Below are 20,856 nucleotides of genomic sequence, written 5' to 3' on the forward strand. Positions count from 1 at the left end.
GCTTAAAGTATTAAGATGATTAAATCAAGGCATGGAGTTTTACTGAGTGTCCTGCAATGCCGCTCAGTAAATGTTAGCTTCTTGCTTTATTACATTAACATAAATGATTAAATGCAGAGATGACTTTCGATCTTTTAGGCTTGATTGTTTGAAATTCTCTTCATCCGACTCTCTGCTCTGCCACTTCCCAGATCATAATTCCATCCTCTATGATTCCATGACGACGGAAGGGAAGCATATTGAGAAATTTCTTCCCCCTCAAAGTGAGAACATACAACAAATACCACTTTGATTCTGCCATGTACAAGAACCCCCAAGTCAAATTATTTCTTATAAATAATACAGAATTCTTTTCTCTCACCTATACTTCCTTTTTAAAATTATTTTCAGATTCTTGGGTAATTCCTTGCATGGATACAATGAAATTAGATCCTTTCCACCCTTGTATCCATCAGTGATAGTTCCCAAATTCCCACTTGCATGGCTTTTATAATGTTCTTTTTTGACACTATAGTATACTTACACCATCTCTATATACATACAAATTCCTATATATGGCCTGAATTGTTTATATAGTTACTTGTTTGAACCTATATATATATATGTAATTTCATGTGAAATAAAAATGTATGAGGATGCCAGTAAAATGATTTAGTTGGAAAAAACATTTGCAGCAAGACTCACAGTTTGACTTCAGTCCTTGGAACCCTCATGATGGAAGAAGTAACATATTCTTGCAAGCTTTCACACACGCACACACACGCACACACTCTCACACACACACACTCACACGCACACACATGCACACACACTCACTCACTCACACACACTCACACACACACACGCACACACGCGCGCACACACACGCACACACACACTCACACACACACGCACACACACACGCACACACACACACACACGCACACACACTCACACACACACGCACACACACACCCTACCAACAAAAACAAATAGTTTTTAAAAATTATCCTAGATATATGTGCACCTACATTTTGCCTTATTAGCTGATTATGTGACCAATTATTAAATATGTACTGAATAGACTTCAGTACTCAACATTATAAAATACATTAATACCAACTTAACATTGAGATAGAATAATAAGGGATGTTTGAAGGGGGGTGTTTCTGTTGTATTTTTGACTTCTTGCCTTTTGAGATAAAGTTGCTTTAGGTCATCAGATTGACTTTGAACTCGCATGACACCAAGGCTAGCCTTGAACTCTTGATCTTCCTGTCTCAGTTCCCATACCCAGCTTTTATTTACTAACACAACACAGGCATCTGTGCTCAAGTACAAAACACTACACTAGTAAATGTAACTCATCACTACTTCTCACAGGCTGAAAAATCACCTCATCTGCCATGTGCTCTGTCTCCTTGCTTCTTCTTTCCAGTGTGTCTTTCCTAGCTTTGTGCTTTTATTCCTTTGCAGGCATAAGCAACATACTTTCAGGCTTCGGTTTTCATGGGAAAATGAATGAGTCCATTTACTTTTTTTTAAGCTTCCTTTTCTTATATTTTAAACTGACTTTTATGTATAAAATTATCTTGCTGAAAATATTTATGGGGTAGGTAAATGGATGGAACTAGAAAATATCATCCTGAGTGAGGTAACCCAATCCCAGAACATTGTATGCATTCATTCATTAGAGAATATCAACCCAAATGCTCAAATTACCCAAGATGCACAAACCACATGAAACTCAAGAAAGATGGCCAAAATGTGGATGCTTCACTCCTTCTTTAAAAGGGGGACAAAAATGCCCATAGGAGGGGATAGGGAGGCAAAGTTTAGAACAGAGAATAAAGGAACAGCCATTCAGAGCCTGCCCCACATGTGGCCCATACATATACAGTTACCAAACTAGATAAGATGGATGAAGCTAAGTGCAGGCCGACAGGAGCCGGATGTAGATCGCTCCTGAGAGACACAGCCAGAACATGTCAAATACAGAGGCAAATGCCAGCAGCAGACCACTGAACTGAGAACGGGACTCCCATTGAATGAATCAGAGAAAGGACTGGAAGAGCTTGAAGGAGCATGAGACCCCATATGAACAACAATGCCAAGCAACCAGAGCTTCCAGGGACTAAGCCACTACCCAAAGGCTATACATGGACTGACCCTGGACTCTGACCTCATAGGTAGCATTGAATATCCTAGTAAGAGCACCAGTGGAAGAGGAAGACCTTGGTCCTGCCAAGGCTGAACCCCCAGTGTATGGGATTTTGAGGGCGAGGGTGGTAATGGGGGAGGGTGGGGAGGGGAACACTCATATAGAAGGGGAGAATGAGGGGTTAGGGGGATGATGGCCTGTAAACCAGGAAAGGCAGTAACATTTGAAATGTAAATAAGGAATACCCAATTTAATAAAAATGGAAGAAAAAATATTTATGAGAAACATATGTGTGTCTGTCTATGAAACCGTGAGGATATTTAAGAAGACATTTTGTCCCAGTTCAGGCATCAATAATCTCATGCATATTCAGCCCCACCAAGTGTAGTTATTGATCCTGCATCTGTCTCCAACAAATACCCTGCAAACATTACTTTTCTGTTCTGTGTGAGAAGACCCTGATGGAGTCTAACAGAGACAACTTCAGGAACACAGTTTCTTTTAGCTTATAGTTCTGGGTGAGGGGGGAACAGGGGTACCGTGCTTTACGGCTGAGGAGCTATAGCAGTAGGAGGGTGAGGCCAGCCCCACAGTCATGATGCAGAGATCTCATTTCCTCCGCGTACAGGAAGCAGAACATTAAGTGGGGTCAGGTAACAAAACCACGCCTCCAGTGACATACCTCCTCCAGTAAGAGTCTACCTCTTACAGGTCCACAGCCTTTTCACACAGTGTCACCAACGGGAGATTAATTATTGAAATACCTGAGCCTGTGAGGGGCCTTTCTCAATCAAAGGACAACATCCTGTCTCAGGACTTAGTGAGAGAGAAAAAGAAAAAATTCCAACTGTCCTTCTTGTACCATTTATTTATTTTTTTTGTATTATTATCAACAAAGTTTTGAATATTTACTAGCGAATATCACTCTGGATTTCCAAGTATCATAGGAGGACATTAGCAAATTAAGATCAGCTCCTGGTTGGGGATTCATGGGGATTCAGCGGTAGAGCGCTTGCCTAGCAACCGCAAGGCCCTGGGTTCGGTCCCCAGCTTAAAAAAAAAAAAAAAAAAAAAAAAAAGACCAGCTCCTGTAGTAATATTCTCCCCTAACAAAGTTATGTGGAAAACATTTAACAAACTTCTTTATTAGGTATCCTCAAAGCGCTATAAATGAGGTCAGAGGACAGACATTCCATTTGTGAACCGGTTCCAGCCGTATACGGTGGTAAATACCCCCTCACTTCGCTTACACAGGTGTAAACCATTGACCTTGTCCGACACTGACATGCCTGGTATTTTGGTTTTCTTACTTTTGGCGAATTCATCTGAGGTAACATATACATCAATTTAGAAGAGAAAACAACAGCTATTTTTCTAGGTATTAGGAGATGAGGATTCTTCACATCTAACTGTGAATGATACCTCAAGCTTTTAAAAATGCTTATCACAATTCAAGGTCCCTGTTTGGAACTGTATTTAGAAAAAGTATATAATGTTGTATACAAAAATATGCATTACATGTATGTGTATTTTTATAGAAACAATGCCAGAAATGGGAGAATAAAGACATTATTTTGATGTGAGAGCTTTTTAAGCACAGTCTTCCTGGAATTATTAAAATTTCAATACCATTTTAAAAATCTGATAAACATTTATTCATTCTTCCAACGCGTATTTCTGAACTGTGAATGCCCCGGGAATGCAGAAAATCATTTACAACATTCTGAGAAATAAATATGTGGTTTTCATCTCTCCATGCTAGATTCTTCCAAATATTTTCTTTTTCTTTCCGGTAGGAAGGAAGAAAAATAACTTGTAATTCTTCCCAAAGGTATTCTTGGTTAGGCAGTAGAGACGTGGAACAATTGGAAATTAATTATATTCATGTTCTTATTTGCATAGTTTTTTTCTCCTGCTCAATGTCACCCAGGAGCTACTGAGCATGAAAGAACCAGCAAGGTTCTGCCAACTGTGCTCTGCTCTCCCCTTTGCTCTCTCCGTGTAATCTAAATCAAAGGTTGGCAGTCGTGGCCCCTAGGCTACGTTTGACTCACCACAGTTTGTAAACTAAGCTACTGAAGCACAACCACACCCATTCATTTATGTTGTCCAAGGTTGCTTTTGAGCAACAACCGGAGTTGAATGCCTATTAATCATATTTTGTGGGCCCGCAAACTCCAGAAAGTACTATCTGGACCTGAATAAATAAAATCTGCAGACTTCGGATCTGAATAGTCATTTTGTTGCTCCATAAAACTTTGAGGAAAGTAGTTGTTAGCACACACAAAATGATAGAAAGTGCTCATGTTAATGGCGTGCAGGCTAATCACAATACGTGCGTGCCTTCGGTGAAATGTTTCAATCAAGGCAAACATATTTATCACTCAGATATTTACGAATTCCTTGCTGGTGAAAATCTTAAAAACCCTTATCTGTTCAAAATTTTCAATATGCAGTCTTTTCAGCCACGGTAGTCTCTCCGAATGTTTCACTCTATCTGACTAGATCATGTCACTTATTTATCTTCCTTTCCCCCAACCCCAGCCACCCTGACTCATAGTTCAACTCTCAGCTATGCAATCAAACTTTACATTCTACTAGGACTAAGATCACAGGATGTACTAGTCTTCCTGATTTTTGTTTGTACTTCTACATACCTTGACAAAACACACCTTTGTTCTCTTTTATGATTGAATAGTGGTGTGTTGTGTACGAACCATTACTTTGATGGATACTGAAGTGGTTACCATTTATAAGCTGTTGTTCTGAAATGATGCTCCTGTCTCTTTGCAATATGATTTCATTTCCTTTATGTGCATAATCAGTGGTGTAAGGATCAGGACCATAGGGTCCTTCTGTTGTCTTTAGGTTTTTTTTTTTTTTTTTTTTTGGAGCTGGGGACTGAACCCAGGGCCTTGTGCTTCCTAGGTAAGCGCTCTACCACTGAGCTAAATCCCCAGCCCCTTGTCTTTAGGTTTTAATGAGACACCATTAACCATTTCCACAATGACTGGGCCAGTTTCCATTTCTATCAAAAAACAGACAGACTGTGTTTTCTTTCTTTTTTTTTTTTTTCCGGAGCTAGGGACCGAACCCAGGGCCTTGCGCTTGCAAGGCAAGCACTCTACCACTGAGCTAAATCCCCAACCAGACTGTGTTTTCTTCTTCACTACCCTGTGAATATTGTGATTTGTAAAGTGTTTGCTGAACGTTACTGGTGCTAAAAAATTAGTATATTACAATGTCCAAAACCTAAACTCATTATCCATATTGTTTGACTATTTGATATATATGAACACTGCCACCCACCTACAGGATCTCTATTAACATTTCTTTTAACAACTCCCTTTCTTAACACCAACAAATTGATTCAGTAGCAATTTTCAGGCTTTCAAAATCTGCCCATATAAGGAAGAATATATTTGGTATCTCTCCAGCCAGACATATCATCCAGCTTCTCTTTCAGATTCTCAGTGAGTATGGCACCCTCTTTTCCTGAGTTCCTCCTCAAGCCAACCATTGAGTGTTAAACCTTGTCCAGATGCACTGTATAAATCCTGGGTATACCTTTCCCTATCACCATGCTTCTCATTCAAGCATAATTACGGTTTAACTCCAGCTTGCATCAGTGTAGTATACTGACTTTCTGAAAGCTCTGGAATTAGTCACATTGTCACATAGACTGAGGAGACTTGGAGAATGAGGTCCCTTCCTCATGGTACTGCATCCTTTGTCTCATGTATTCCATACAAACAGACTTCATTATATACAAGTCTTAGCTCGTGTTCAATAACTAAGTATCCGCTTTCTATTTATTTGGAGACCATTTTCTTTATCGTTTTTGTTGCTGTTGTTCCATTGCAATTTAAAATCTAGTTGGAATCCATGCCTCCCATCTTCCTTCATAATCTAAGTCATTGCTATTCTCAGAAATTCTAATGTGTATGGACAACTCCTAGACAAGTACCAAGGCTGAGTAAGAGTTATGTTTGAATAGCCGATGATGGAGAACATGGATCATACACCAACTATATATCATCAAACCCTTTATGCTTTCTTCTAGGTAATTGGGACCATTCCAAAACCTTTCACAATAGATCAAATCACTAGGTTAGGACAGGTCAAACTATATTTTCTGTCATTTTCCAAGGGAAGAAACATGTTTGCCCTTCTCTTTCAAGCCCTATGTATTCTTAATTATTTACTTGCTACAAGTACATTTGCCAGCATTACATAGCAAGCGACTATATTGAGTCAAGCCAATCAAAATCCATATTTTGTTGATAATTTTTTTAGCTGAAGAAACACACACTAGCTGATGAACAATGACTTATACAGAAGATGAAATTATTGGAAATTATTCCCTAGGATGGGGCTGACATCTTATGCTTTTGCACATTTTTTAATTATCTATAATCAATGTTCAGGTGGCTGAAGAGATCATTCTGTCATTAAGAGTCCTTGTTGCCCCAGTACATGACCTAGGTCCAGTTCCCAGGACACACACAGTGCTTCCTAATAATGTATGACTGTTTCCAGGTAGCCCAGTCCCCTCTTCTACTCCTCACAGCTAGCAAGCATGCATTCTGTGCACTTACAAATGTATATTCAGGTGGAATGGCCATACACACAAAGTAAAAAGAGATAAATCTAAGAAAATTAAAATATTTAAATGACCAATCTTCATTTTATTGATTAAAAAGAATAGCCAATAACTTTTACAAAATGCATGGATAGTTACACATTAAGAACATATAGTTCATATTCATTAATATCATGTATTTGGTCATAATTAATATTCCAATTAAATGGCATATACTTTTATCCTCCATTATAAATTTTATAGGATATTCATGTAGAAATTTCTAGGTATGCGTTGAATTTAAAATATCTGGTTACATTTTAAAGTATATATTTAGATGTCTGAAGCGCTTAGTAGTAAGTAAATCTAAAATAAATGTTTGTCATAAAAACTATATAGCAATTTTTCCTCTTCAATATCCACATCATTTTAGTCAGATTACCTTTGTTTCTAAGAATAATCACTTTATCCCACCACGCCCTATTTTCCTGTTGTCAAAGGTTCTCCCACTGCCTCTTTATTGCTTTTATTAAGTATTTTCCCTCCCTGAGACAAAAAAAATACCCCAGCAATTTGAAAAATCATATATTCAATTTTATTAGTGAACAAATGCAAGTCACTTAATGTCAAATCATATCAGAAGTGTGGCAGGCATGGACTGTAAAGAGGAAATCATGACTGCTAGGCAGCTCTGTGTCCTGTCTTCTCCAGCTCATTGGTAAAGGGCAGAGCGTGGGGACACTGAGCGCTTGTGAGTATCAACCACAGGCACCTAAATCACCAAGGCATCTCTTCTGGTGGTCACTCGCTTGTCTCTGCCTAGCCCGCATCCTTGCAAACATAAACTCCCCATTTCCTCTACACCAGAGTGACAGGACCATTTGTTATCAGTGACCTCAATGAACACCCAGTCGAGGTCAGAGTTTCCCCGTTTATGGATCCATAAATCCTCCACGACCACCAGATGAACATTTCTCAGTTCTTCCAGAGAAGGGGAACTTCTTGTACTGAGGATTGTAAGAGAATTAATGGAAAATTCTACGTTCTTTTCTTGAGAAAGCAACTTGAAATTTAAACCTTACAATGTAAGATGCTGTGTTTGTTTCTTTTGGGCAAAAACTACAACTTTGTATGATGATTAAAAAGTAAATTTTGCTAATGCATAAAAATCAGGTTTTGGAGGCTGTCAGATTGGAGTTCATTCTATCCGCTCATTTCCTAGCTTCTGTGTGCATCTAACTTTATCTGAAGCTAGAACGAGATAGCACCTGACTTAAGATGCTTCTACAGATAAAACAGCAGAGTATTTAAAACCTGTTGAATAGAATGTCTGCGACACAGTGATCCTCCGACGGTCTCACTTTTCACATTGCCTAATGATTTATTTCACATAGTCATGGGCTGGTCTTTTTAGGAGTTTATTTTTATACATTACTTTTCATGTTACAAGGAAAGCATAGTGGCAAATATAAAATACCTAAAAGCAAACATGATTTGTCAGTAGGAAACCGGGACAAGAGTTCTTTGTACGATGGGTAAGGAAGGGAAGTGCAGCAGTAGGAAGTGGGTTCTGTGTGACATTGCTACTCTTGCAGTTCTGAGTTAGTAGTTTGCTGTGTAGCTCTTACTGCCTTGGGGAACTCTGTGCAGACCCGGCTGGCCTCAAACTTGCAATGTGCCCCTACCTCTGCTCTTGACTGCTGAAGTGTTAGGCTAGACTATTGAACAAGCCTCTCACAAATGGTTTCTTAGTACTTCAGCCTTTCTGGATTAAAATGAATGACACTAATTATTAGATGATATTGGGTAGCTAACCCCTAAATCAAAAGCCACAGGCAGGATCCATTATCTTCTTTTTAAATCTATTTCAACCAAACAAAACTCTGTTAAACTCAAAGATTTATGACCTATATATGGAGGGAAAGTGAAATATGTTACAATATCAATGCAACTTTAAGAGTAAAAATATGCATCTACATATAAACATCTGGCTTTCCAAAAACAGGTAAAATAATACCTCAACTTTTTACATGTTAAAAGAAACTATACAATTTATTGGAGTGTGGACGAAAAGAAGAATATTGTAGTTAAAATCAACCTTATCCAAGGATCCTGAAGGATGTGTCATTTATCCTGTTAATTTGTACCAATTGACCAAGGAATTAGGTACAATCTATCTTTCCAGAGAGTATGACAATAGGAAATCCAATCACACCTGTTTGCAGAATAACAACATGTCAGAGTAGCACTAGGTTAGAGGAGAGGTAAGTGGATTTATTGAATTCCTAATGGCTTTGGAGCCTGCACATGACATTTTGATGAGTGGTCACACCTAGGTTGGATGAGTCAAAGATCAGACTTCATACTTCGAGCTCCTGCTCTTTCCCATTCTTTTAACATCCGATGAAATCATTCAGTCTCTGAAGAGCAAAATTTGTTACATGAAACTTAAATTTAATTGTATAGCTGATTGTGCACTTGTATTCATTAAGTTGAATTTGACATTTACTTTTATGTAGAAATTGAATATGTCATTTCCTTTGCTTCCTACCTACTTGATTTTTTTCAACAATTTATTTATTCATTCACATTACATCCCATTCTCAGCCCCTCCTCCCTGTTCTCCTCCCAATCCTTCCTATTCTTACAAATCTCTCCCTCAATTTCCCATCCCTGTTTCTTTGAGGAGAAGGAGATGTCCCACTTGGGTATCACCCACCCTCAGACATCTAGTCCCAGAAGGGAATAAGTACATCCTCTCCACCGAGGCCCAAGTGGGCAGTCTAGTTAGGGGAAGGGAATCCAATGGCAGGAATAAAAGTCAGAGGCAGTTCTGCTCCAGTTGTTATAGGAATCACCTGAAGACCAAGCTGGTTAGAGAACCTACCTGAAAAACAAGCCAGTTAGCAGAGGATAAATAAGTTGTTCTTTTATATTTTCCTTATGAAAAAATAAAAAGAAAGCATTAATGATTGAACAAAAATATCTAGAGACAAATATGACATGTTAAAATGTTTTTATAAAAGCAAAAATATTTCTATTAATTGAGAAAATTTTCTTGTTTCCACCTAATAAGTGAGGTGTCATTTTGTGCCATCAAACTAGTCAAAGATACCATATTGTCTCCAAGATGTGACCTAAATGCCTTTCAATGGTCTAAATTTACCTACATTGTCACTCCCCATCTCTGAACAAGCTGCTCATTCAAGGAAATTATTTAATTAGTGATTGTTTTTACAGTATTCTTATTCTCTAATCTTAATATTTTCACATACATGATGACTTTTCCAAAATATTCCTCATTCTTCCCAGTGTTGGATAAACAAACACTTGTCTTTAACCATGTAGGTTAAAGCCTGGTTTATCTTTAAAATATCTTTCACCGTCTTTTCCTGTGGGATTGTTTCATCACAGCTTTTATTTTCCTGAGCAACTGGTGAGTTCTAAGTGACTAACTGGTCCTTCTAAAATAGGTTGGAGAGATTGTCTTCAGAGACTGATATTTAAAGGTGAGTTTTCAATGAAATAGCATAATAGTTGTTTTATAGTTAGGGTAATTTGTGATAGATAGGTAGGCAGATAAGTTTAGATGGCCAGATTTTTATATATACATACATATACATATATAGATATATGTATATATATAGAGAGAGATGATAGATGATAGAAAAATAGACAGACATTTTGATAATAAATAATATAATTTCATTATTATAATTAGTTCTCATTAAAATAGACATAGAAAAAGTGTACCATGTCCTGCCTCCCAAGCTGAAGAACCAAGAAATTCAGTAGCATAATTTGGTCTGAAAATTATTGTTTAAAGATGAGGACAGCAAAAGTTTATTATTCGGCTTGAGGCCATGGGCAACAGAATGAAGGGTTGAAGGACTAGAGGTTATGTAAATCACATCTGAAGGCTTCAGAGTGGGAAGGGCCCTAAAAGATGGATAGGGAGAGGCAATTCACCCTTCTTCTCCCTGGGTATTTCCTGGAGCCCTCTGGGCAAAATCTCCTGTCCTGCTGTATCAGGGAGGAGAACCTTCTATACTCAATGTATTAACTTCTTATATCTCCTGTAAAACCACTGTGGTTTGTATATGCTTGGCTCAGGGAGTGGCACTATTAGAAAGTGAGGTGTGTCACTGCAGGCATGGGCTTTAAGACCCTCATACTAGTTGCCTAGAAGCTGGTATTCTGCTAGCAGCCTTCAGATGAAGATACAGAACTCTCAGCTCCTCCTGTACCGAGTCTGCCTGGATGCTGCGATGCTAATGGACTTGATGATAATGGACTGAACCTCTGAACCTGTAAGCCAGCCCCAATTAAATATTGTCCTTAAAATATTTGCCTTGGTCATGGTGTCTGTTCACAGTAGTAAAACCCTAACTAAGGCAAAGGCAAACCACCAAAACACCTAGACTTTTGTTATGCCTCCATTTTTAATGTTTTTATTACATCTTTTTAAAATTTACATTTCAAATGTTATCCCCTTTTCCAGTTTCCCACTCATAACCCCCCAATCCATCCCCCCTTCTTCTGTGAGGGTGCTTCCCTACCCATCCACATACTCCTTCCCAACTCCCTGACCTGATATTTCCTTGCACTGGTGGGGGGGGTCCAGTCTTGGCAGGACCAAGGGCTTCTCTCCCATTGGCGCCCAACAAGGCCATCCTCTACTACATATGCAGCTGGAGCCATGGGTCTGTCCATGTGTACTCTTTGGATGGTGGTTTAGTCCCTGTTTCAGGCTCCTGTCAGCATGCACTTCTTGGCATCGGCAATACTGTCTGGGTTTGGGGGCTGCATGTTTAAGGACTGGGCCAGTCTCTGGATGGCCTTTCCTTCACACTCCACTCCAAACTTTGTCTCTGTATCTCCTTCTATGAATATTTTTGTTCCCCCTTCTAAGAAGGGTTGAAGAATCCTCACTTTAGTCATCCTCCTTCTTGAGCTACATGTGGTCTGTGGATTGTATCTTAGGTAATTCAAACTTTTGGGCTAATACCCTTTTTTTTATTATTATTATTATTAACTTGAGTATTTCTTATATACATTTCGAGTGTTATTCCCTTTCCCAGTTTCCGGGCAAACATCCCCCTCCCCCCTCCCCTTTCTTATCGGTGTTCCCCTCCCAACCCTCCCCACATTGTCCCCCCCCCCAACAGTCTAGTTCACTGGGGGTTCAGTCTTAGCAGGACCCAGGGCTTCCCCTTCCACTGGTGCTCTTACTAGGATATTCATTGCTACCTATGAGGTCAGAGTCCAGGGTCAGTCCATGTATAGTCTTTAGGTAGTGGCTTAGTCCCTGGAAGCTCTGGTTGCTTGGCATTGTTGTACATATGGGGTCTCGAGCCCCTTCAAGCTCTTCCAGTTCTTTCTCTGATTCCTTCAACGGGGGTCCTATTCTCAGTTCAGTGGTTTGCTGCTGGTATTCGCCTCTGTATTTGCTGTATTCTGGCTGTGTCTCTCAGGAGCGATCTACATCCGGCTCCTGTCGGTCTGCACTTCTTTGCTTCATCCATCTTGTCTAATTGGATGGCTGTATATGCATGGGCCACATGTGGGGCAGACTCTGAATGGGTGTTCCTTCAGTCTCTGTTTTAATCTTTGCCTCTCTCTTCCCTGCCAAGGGTATTCTTGTTCCCCTTTTAAAGAAGGAGTGAACCATTCACATTTTGATCATCTGTCTTGAGTTTCATTTGTTCTAGGCATTTAGGGTAATTCAAGCATTTGGGCTAATAGCCACTTATCAGTGAGTGCATACCATGTATGTCTTTCTGTGTTTGGGTTAGCTCACTCAGGATGATATTTTCCAGTTCCAGCCATTTGCCTACGAATTTCATAAAGTCGTTGTTTTTGATAGCTGAGTAATATTCCATTGTGTAGATGTACCACATTTTCTGTATCCATTCCTCTGTTGAAGGGCATCTGGGTTCTTTCCAGCTTCTGGCTATTATAAATAAGGCTGCAATGAACATAGTGGAGCACGTGTCTTTTTTATATGTTGGGGCATCTTTTGGGTATATGCCCAAGAGAGGTATAGCTGGATCCTCAGGAAGTTCAATGTCCAATTTTCTGAGGATCCTCCAGACTGATTTCCAGAATGGTTGTACCAGTTTGCAATCCCACCAACAATGGAGGAGTGTTCCTCTTTCTCCACATCCTCGCCAGCATCTGTTGTCCCCTGAGTTTTTGATCTTAGCCATTCTCACTGGTGTGAGGTGAAATCTCAGGGTTGTTTTGATTTGCATTTCCCCTATGACTAAATATGTTGAACATTTCTTTAGGTGTTTCTCCGCCATTCGGCATTCCTCAGCTGTGAATTCTTTGTTTAGCTCTGAGCCCCATTTTTTAATAGGGTTATTTGTTTCCCTGTGGTCTAACTTCTTGAGTTCTTTGTATATTTTGGATATAAGGCCTCTATCTGTTGTAGGATTGGTAAAGATCTTTTCCCAATCTGTTGGTTGCCGTTTTGTCCTAACCACAGTGTCCTTTGCCTTACAGAAGCTTTGCAGTTTTATGAGATCCCATTTGTCAATTCTTGATCTTAGAGCGTAAGCCATTGTGCATACCATGTGTGGTTTTTTGTGATTGGGTTACCTCACTCAGGATGATATTTTCTAGTTCCACCCATTTGCCTATGAATTTCATGAAGCCATTGTTTTTAATAGCTGAGTAGTACTCCATTGTGTAAATGTATGACATTTTCTGTATCCATTCCTCTGTTGAAGAACATGTGGGTTCTTTCCAGCTTCTGGCTATTATAAATAAGGCAGCTAGAAACATAATGGAGCATATGTCCTTGTTATATGTTGGAACATCTTTTGGGTGTATGCCCAGGAGTGGTATAGCTGGGTCCTTAAGTAGTACTATGTCAAATTTTCTGAGGAACCTCCAGACTGTTTCCGAGAGCAGTTGTACCAGCTTGCAACCAGACCAACAATGGAGGAGAGTTCCTCTTTGCTCACATCCTCGCCAGTATCTACTGTCACCTGAGTTTTAGATCTTAGCCATTCTGACTGGTATGAGATAGAATCTCAGGGTTGTTTTGATTTGCATTTCCCTGATGACTAAGGATGTTGAACATTTCCTTAGATACTTCTCAGTCATTCCATATTCCCCAGCTGAGAATTCTTTGTTTAGCTCTGTACCTACATTTTTAATAGGGTTATTTGATTCTCTGGAGTCTAACTTCTTGAGTACTTTGTATATATTGGTTATTAGCCCCCTTTGGATATAGTATTCATAAAGCTCTTTTCCAAATCTATTGAGAAGAAAACTCATACCTCTGAGTGCCTCCAAAATGAAACTGAAGAGAGCATACGCTAGCAACTTGACAGCACATCTAAAAGCTCTAGAACAAAAAGAAGCAAAACACTCAAGAGGAGTAGATGGCAGGAAATACTCAAACTCAGGGCTGAAATCAACCAAGTAGAAACAAAATGATCTACACAAAGAATCAACAAAACCAGGAGCTGGTTCTTTGAGAAAATCAACAAGATAGATAAACCCTTAGCCAGACTAACCAGAGGACACAGAGAGAGTATCTAAATTAACAAGATCAGAAATATAAAGGGAGACATAACAATTCAAAAAATCATCAGACCCTATAACAAAAGCCTATATTCTTATGTCTCTTATCTAGTCATCCCTGAACACAGGCGCCTAGCTATCTAGCAGTGTAAAGATGGCTGGCAGTGTGATTTAAACCTCAGTACTCAGAGGCATAAGCAGATCTCTGGAGCACCAGGCCAGCCAGTACCATATAATGGAAGCTTTTACAAAATTAAATTATTGTTGATGAAATGACTGGTAGTAATATTTTCATCCTAATTTGCTATGTTTTGGTTCTTTTTGGTTCCTGAGAATCCTAGTAATCCCAACATAAATAGTATTTCCAATATTCTAACACCACTATACAATATGAGAACTCAGAGATGACTCCTTGAATGAAAGAAAGATAAAATTTTAGTGAAAAAATTGATTTTAGCATGTCTATTTACCAAACACCTAATGGGAGATTATTATATAATACACACTGATACAGTTTCTATAGACAAAAAAGTAAGAATTCAGATAATGGTTTATTTACTCAAAAGAGCTTAGACATAATAACTTTTGGCCAATCCAAAAATAACAATACAAGTAGAAAAATCAACAGATTAGACACACACAATTGACTTTCTGAAATTAAGTCCTCAAATAACTGCCTTTAAATTTAAATTATTTACATATTTAAGAACTTTATTGACCTCTACAATGAAATCAAGGAGAGGCCAAGGAAAGGTATTGGAGAACTATTTTAGTTTCAATTGTATTGCTATACTTTAGAGAGAAAAATTCTTCCCTAAACTTGTATATATTAAAGGCTAGTTACCATAGGAAGGGCTTTGGAAAAGAGTTTAGATCAAAAGGGCTGAAATTTCCTCAGTGGGTTAAGCCAGTGGTTGATGTCTAGTCAAATAGATTACTAGTATGTAGGCTTAGTAGGAGGAAGTAGATCACTGAAAGAGACACTGTCCTTTGAAAGCAAATCTTATCCTTGACCCCTTCTTGTCAATCTATATCCACTCCTTGACATGAAGCAAAAGGTTCAGCTCCATCGCACACTCTCCAGTATCATGCTCCCTCTCTACACAAGTAGATAAGGGACCACAAACTAAACCCTCTGAAAATCCGAATCCAAAGAAACATTTCTTCACATAACCATTATCTTTGGGTAGTCATCAATGACAACATATGAAGATTAGTTTATATAAAGAATATTTTCCCACAAAATCATTTACTGTATTAGGCAGCCGCAAAAACAACAACAGCAGCAACAACAACAGCAACAACAGCAACAACAACAACAGCAACAGTAGGCATGTGCCTCAGTCAGGGGTCCTATTCCTGCACAAACATCATGACCAAGAAGCAAGTTGGGGGGGGGGGAGGGTTTATTCAGCTTACACTTCCACATGGCTGTTCATCATCAAAGGAAGTCAGGACAGGAACTCACATAGGGTAGGAACTTGGAGGCAGGAGTGGATGCAGAAGCCATGGAGGAATGCTGCTTACTGGCTTTCTTCCCCTGGCTTGTTCAGATTGTTTTCTTATTGAATCCAAGAATAGCAACTCAGGGATGGTACCATCCAAAGTGGGCTAGGCCCTCCCCCACTAGATCACTAATTGAGAAAATGCCTTATGGCTAGATCTCATGGAGGTGTTTCCTTGAGGGAAGCTCCTTTCTCTGTGATAACTTCAGCTTGTGTCAATTTAAGACACATAACCAGCCAGTATAGCGTATAATCATTTCATAAAAATTAATCAGGCTGTAAAGAGAAAAGAGACTAACGAATGACATGGAACAACATTTAGTAATATTTAATGGAAATCCATGATTCATACATTTGTCTTATAGGCTATCAAGAGTGCCATTTTCAGAAACAAAGAATAGAGCACACATCTAGCAAAACATGGAATGGTAAACCCATCTATCAATAGGGGGTTGGAATCCTGACATCATTATTACAAAACACAGCAGAAATAAGAAGCAAATTGGAACAGTACATGCAAGAGTTACATACGAAACCAGAGAGGACTCTAAAAACTTAAGTGAACCTTTACTTACATAATGGACATTGTGTTCCTGCCTGAGATTTATGATTTTTGTCTGTTTCTTGAGGTACTTTCTACAAAGAGATGAGCCACTGAGACAATTCCATTTCGAGCTCAAACTTTTTCAATGTTAAATGAACACATTTTAATTAATTAAGATTTTTGATTAATCAAATCACAGGTATGCTAATGGCATGTATAAAGCATTTTCCTCAGTAAGAAATTTATAAAATCCCTGTAGCCAGCTTTAAGCAAAAGGCAAAATTTTCAAGGGTGGTAACTCACACTATACTTAGGATAGATCCAATTTAAACCTGTGTCCCTCATGTATCTCATAACCAACTTGTGTACAATAATTTGAATATGCTATTAACTATTCCTTTATTCAAAATGCTTATAGTATGCATATTATAGATACAAATTGTACATATGTAACATACATATGTATAGAAACACACAACACACATATATACATATGTATACACACATATCTTCCTCTTTGTTAGTTTTGGTTTTGATTATTCTCAAAATAGACTTTAATATTTTATTGAAACCTCAAGTTAAAAGAGAAGTCTGAGAGTTGTTTTTTTATATACAATCTGTAACTGAGATGAGCAAGGACTGCGAAGAAGTGTTTTCCCGCACCATTTGTGTTATAAATCATTTTGATATCTGTCGCACTCATCCAGGAAGCACTAGACCACAATTGGAAGAAGAATCATGAAAACCTCAGTGTACAGACCGAGGCAGAAACAGAACCTCTGGAGTACCTTTCTGTTCCTTTGACTTAGACCAAAGCAACTGTACCACGAATAGGAAATGCTGTAACGGTTAAAAGGGCTGGGGAGGTAACATGAAAGCAATCACAAAGTCAAAGTTAAAAGGATGGAGGACCCAGGAGAGCTTTCTTTAGCATTCATGAGAAGTGCTACTGAGATTAAAGCTTGATTTCTGAGAAACAAAGCATTAACTAAATTCTAGTTCAATGAAATGTTTTCCTACAATTTAAATTAAATACATTACAGAAGAGCATTCTTGTTTTACATCCAAAGGGGGCTTATTTATAGACATTCTCTTTTGCAATTACACAATTACAAGTGCTATCAATTACAATTGATGGTGTGCCTTTCTCCCTTCTTGCTCAATTTTAACACTAGTTGGTCTCTACTAATTCCTTCCTGTAAATCTGTCTTCAATAAGGAACAACAGAAAATGATCTTTGTTGACAACTGCTTCATGTTTTTTTCCAGTTTTATGCAAACTTGTTTAACATTACCATGTATTTTTAAGAAGAAAGGTGTCTATAGCATATTTCAGGTGAAATAGTGAACTCATAATCTGGTCATCTCATAAGTACACAAGTGAAGCACAGAAGTGAAGCCTCTTAGATTTGGTGAAAATATTATTAAGTCAGCAGGATTCAATAGAAACGACCTTCTGGTATATCATGTAGCAAAAGGGATGGAGATTATTTCCTAGATTGCCCAGCTTATTTATTCTAAAATATCTTTAATGAGTTTAGATAAATAATAAGAAGATGATTATTCAAACAGCAAAGGGTAGCATTAAAAAATAAAGTATAATAAAAGACAGACATCCAAAATCAATTTCTTTGTCTCAGAATGATGTTCACCTTGATTTGTGACATTCAACTTACAGGAAACAATGAGGAAACAAATAATCCCCCACAGGATGTGTTTTGTTGATTTAAATACTCATACTTCTATAGAATCACAGGTCTGGTGAATTTTCTTTTCTGGTTTACCTTGGTCACCAATATTATTTAATGTGTATCGAAATAGAATTGCTCATGGCCCCTATGAAGCATCATGCTTTACATAATTTATTATGGATAATCTTTGCAAGTGAAGCTACCCTGTTAAATTCTTAGCTATTGTGTAAAGATAAGTCGCATCCAGGGGTTGGGGATTTAGCTCAGTGGTAGAGCGCTTGCTTAGGAAGCGCAAGGCCCTGGGTTCGGTCCCCAGCTCCGAAAAAAAGAACCAAAAAAAAAAAAAAAAAAGATAAGCCGCATCCAAATGCACATGCTCATGACTAGACAGTGTCCAAGGATAAACATTTGGGAGAGAGGTGAAAAGCTTTGCTTAATTTTTATAGCCAAAAGGAGTTCTGTGGAGACAACCAGAGACATCCAGAAAATATCCAGAGCTTGTATGTGACAGAGTAGTAGTGTGTGTTGAAGTATTGTTTGATTCAAAGAATGTTGAATATCTCTCGCCTGGTAATCATGAGTATCACTTCGTCTAGAGCAGGGCCTTGCACATGTAATACAACTAATGTTCTTCCCAGAGTCGACCTCATCCAGTATGGCTGTATTCTTCTGCCCAATTTGCCTGTATTCCCCTATCCAATATGAACCAATTCCTCTCCACATTGACTGTATTCCTATATAAAGACAAGAGACTCAGACACACAAGAAGAATGATATGTGACAACAGAGGCAAACCAAAGAATACCTCAGAGGATACCAGAAACTTGGAGAACAGCATGGTGTTGAGCCTGTCCTAGAGTCACCACATAGAGTGCAAGCCTCCCGACCTTACTCCACCATTCAGGAATGTGAGAACATGCATTTCTCTGTTTAAAAGCTCTTTGTTGAACTTCGTTATGACAGCCCTTATAACTAATACAGCGAAAAATCCTATACTAATTCTGTTTGTGAATCATCCTTCATCTAGGAAGGACAGCATGCTTCAGAAACATCAAATTAATCCAAATAAAAAGTACATGGAGTCCTTGTTAGTGGACCATAGTACTTACATTGAAGAAAGTCAGCAGCCAGTGTGTCATTTTTTTTCCTCAGCACAAAAGATCGTGGGTGATAATATCAGATGTATTCTTTTTAAGTAACATATCTGATGAAGACCAAATTATATAAATGTGCATTCCAAAGGATAAAGCACTAAAATATCCATTAGGCATTACTTCATCAAACTAAGGAGATTGTTGAACTGAACCTTTCGTATGCTTCTCTTTTTTACTCTCTTTTTCTGCCTTCTCCTCAGGACACTATCCTATCCTAACGCATACCACACACACACACACACACACACACACACACACACACACACTCGCATGCATGCATGCATGCATGCACACACGCAAGCTCACATCAGGGAAATAATTTTCTAAAATTTTGTACTTGTCATTTTCTCCATTTTCTCTTCTTTTATTAGTAGTTCATCACTTAATATTTAAAATCAGTTAATAAGCTTCTTAAGCAATAAAATCATGAATAATATCCAACAGTTTAAGAATAGAATTCATATGTGCCTCAGAGAGTCTGAACAAGAACCCTAATGCATCTCTGTAAACATGGTGGACATCAAGGCCTATGGGATGATGAAAGCCATGTAAACATTAATTGAATAAGGTGACTCCAAGACATGTTTCTCCCCAAATCTGATATTATGTTATTCCTTAAAATCTTTCCCAGTATAATCACTATTTTCTCCCATCTATATGCATGTCTCCAAATTTTCTTTCTTTCTTTGTCTGTCTATTCTTCATGTTGTTGTATAATATAAACACATATGTATCATATAATAATAATAATATAGTCAATAATTCATTATATATAAATATATCATAAGGACCAAGTTCTTCTCCATTCATACTCGGACACATGGGATATGACTAAATTGAATTTTATAACTCTCAAAAATGCTGGTATTCTCACACTATTAAACTTATTGACTGATTAACACCTGTTGGGAATAATTTTAAGGAATTTTGGCCATGTCATCGAGTGACAAAGAATCTTGGCATTTAGCAGTGGAGAAATAATAATCATAAAATGTGTATGTAATGTTGCAAGATATTAAACGTTTTGAAGAAGAGGAAAAATAAAATATGTTGAGAGGTTGAAGGGCAGCAAAATTGCTGATGGAAATTTTGGTTCAGAAAGTTGCATTACTAGCTCCAATTCTAAACAGGCATACTCATAAAAGATGGCATCCAGGAGCACGTGGTGGTTGAATAACAGATTGCCTAATTGATATTGGAAACAAAACATTCCCTAAAGTACAGTTAAAGCTAAGAGCATCCTTGTCATATTGCACCAAAAGGACATAGGACTGTGGTATGTGTGTGAGCATACAAACAGTCGAACAAAGAAAGTAAGGAAAACTCTGTCAAGAGGAAAAGAACAGAAAGTAAGTTAAGAAGATACTAGAAAGTCAGATTATACCAATCCTCAAAGTTTTTGTTGGGAAATACCTTGGTTTTAATCCAATTGGTAGATTTCCAAACTGAATAGCGTGTACAACATGACACAAAATCTGTTCTCTGGTCGAAGGTCTGGTACACTGTGGTTCTTTCATGTGGGCCGGCCAAGTGACTTGTAAGAAGTTTTAGGTAACATTACAGTTTCTGTGGAAACTTCTGTGGAACACAACCTTAGATTAGCTTATCATTCTTTTTAACAAAATGTTATTCAAAAACCAGCCACCTATATGCTGGCTATAGGCGTTGAGTTTCAATCATGCAGCTTTGTAAGCCAGATCACTAT

This window comes from Rattus norvegicus, chromosome 9 (assembly GCF_021556685.1).
Source record: "Rattus norvegicus strain SHRSP/BbbUtx chromosome 9, alternate assembly SHRSP_T2T, whole genome shotgun sequence".
In the NCBI taxonomy this organism is placed as follows: domain Eukaryota; kingdom Metazoa; phylum Chordata; class Mammalia; order Rodentia; family Muridae; genus Rattus; species Rattus norvegicus.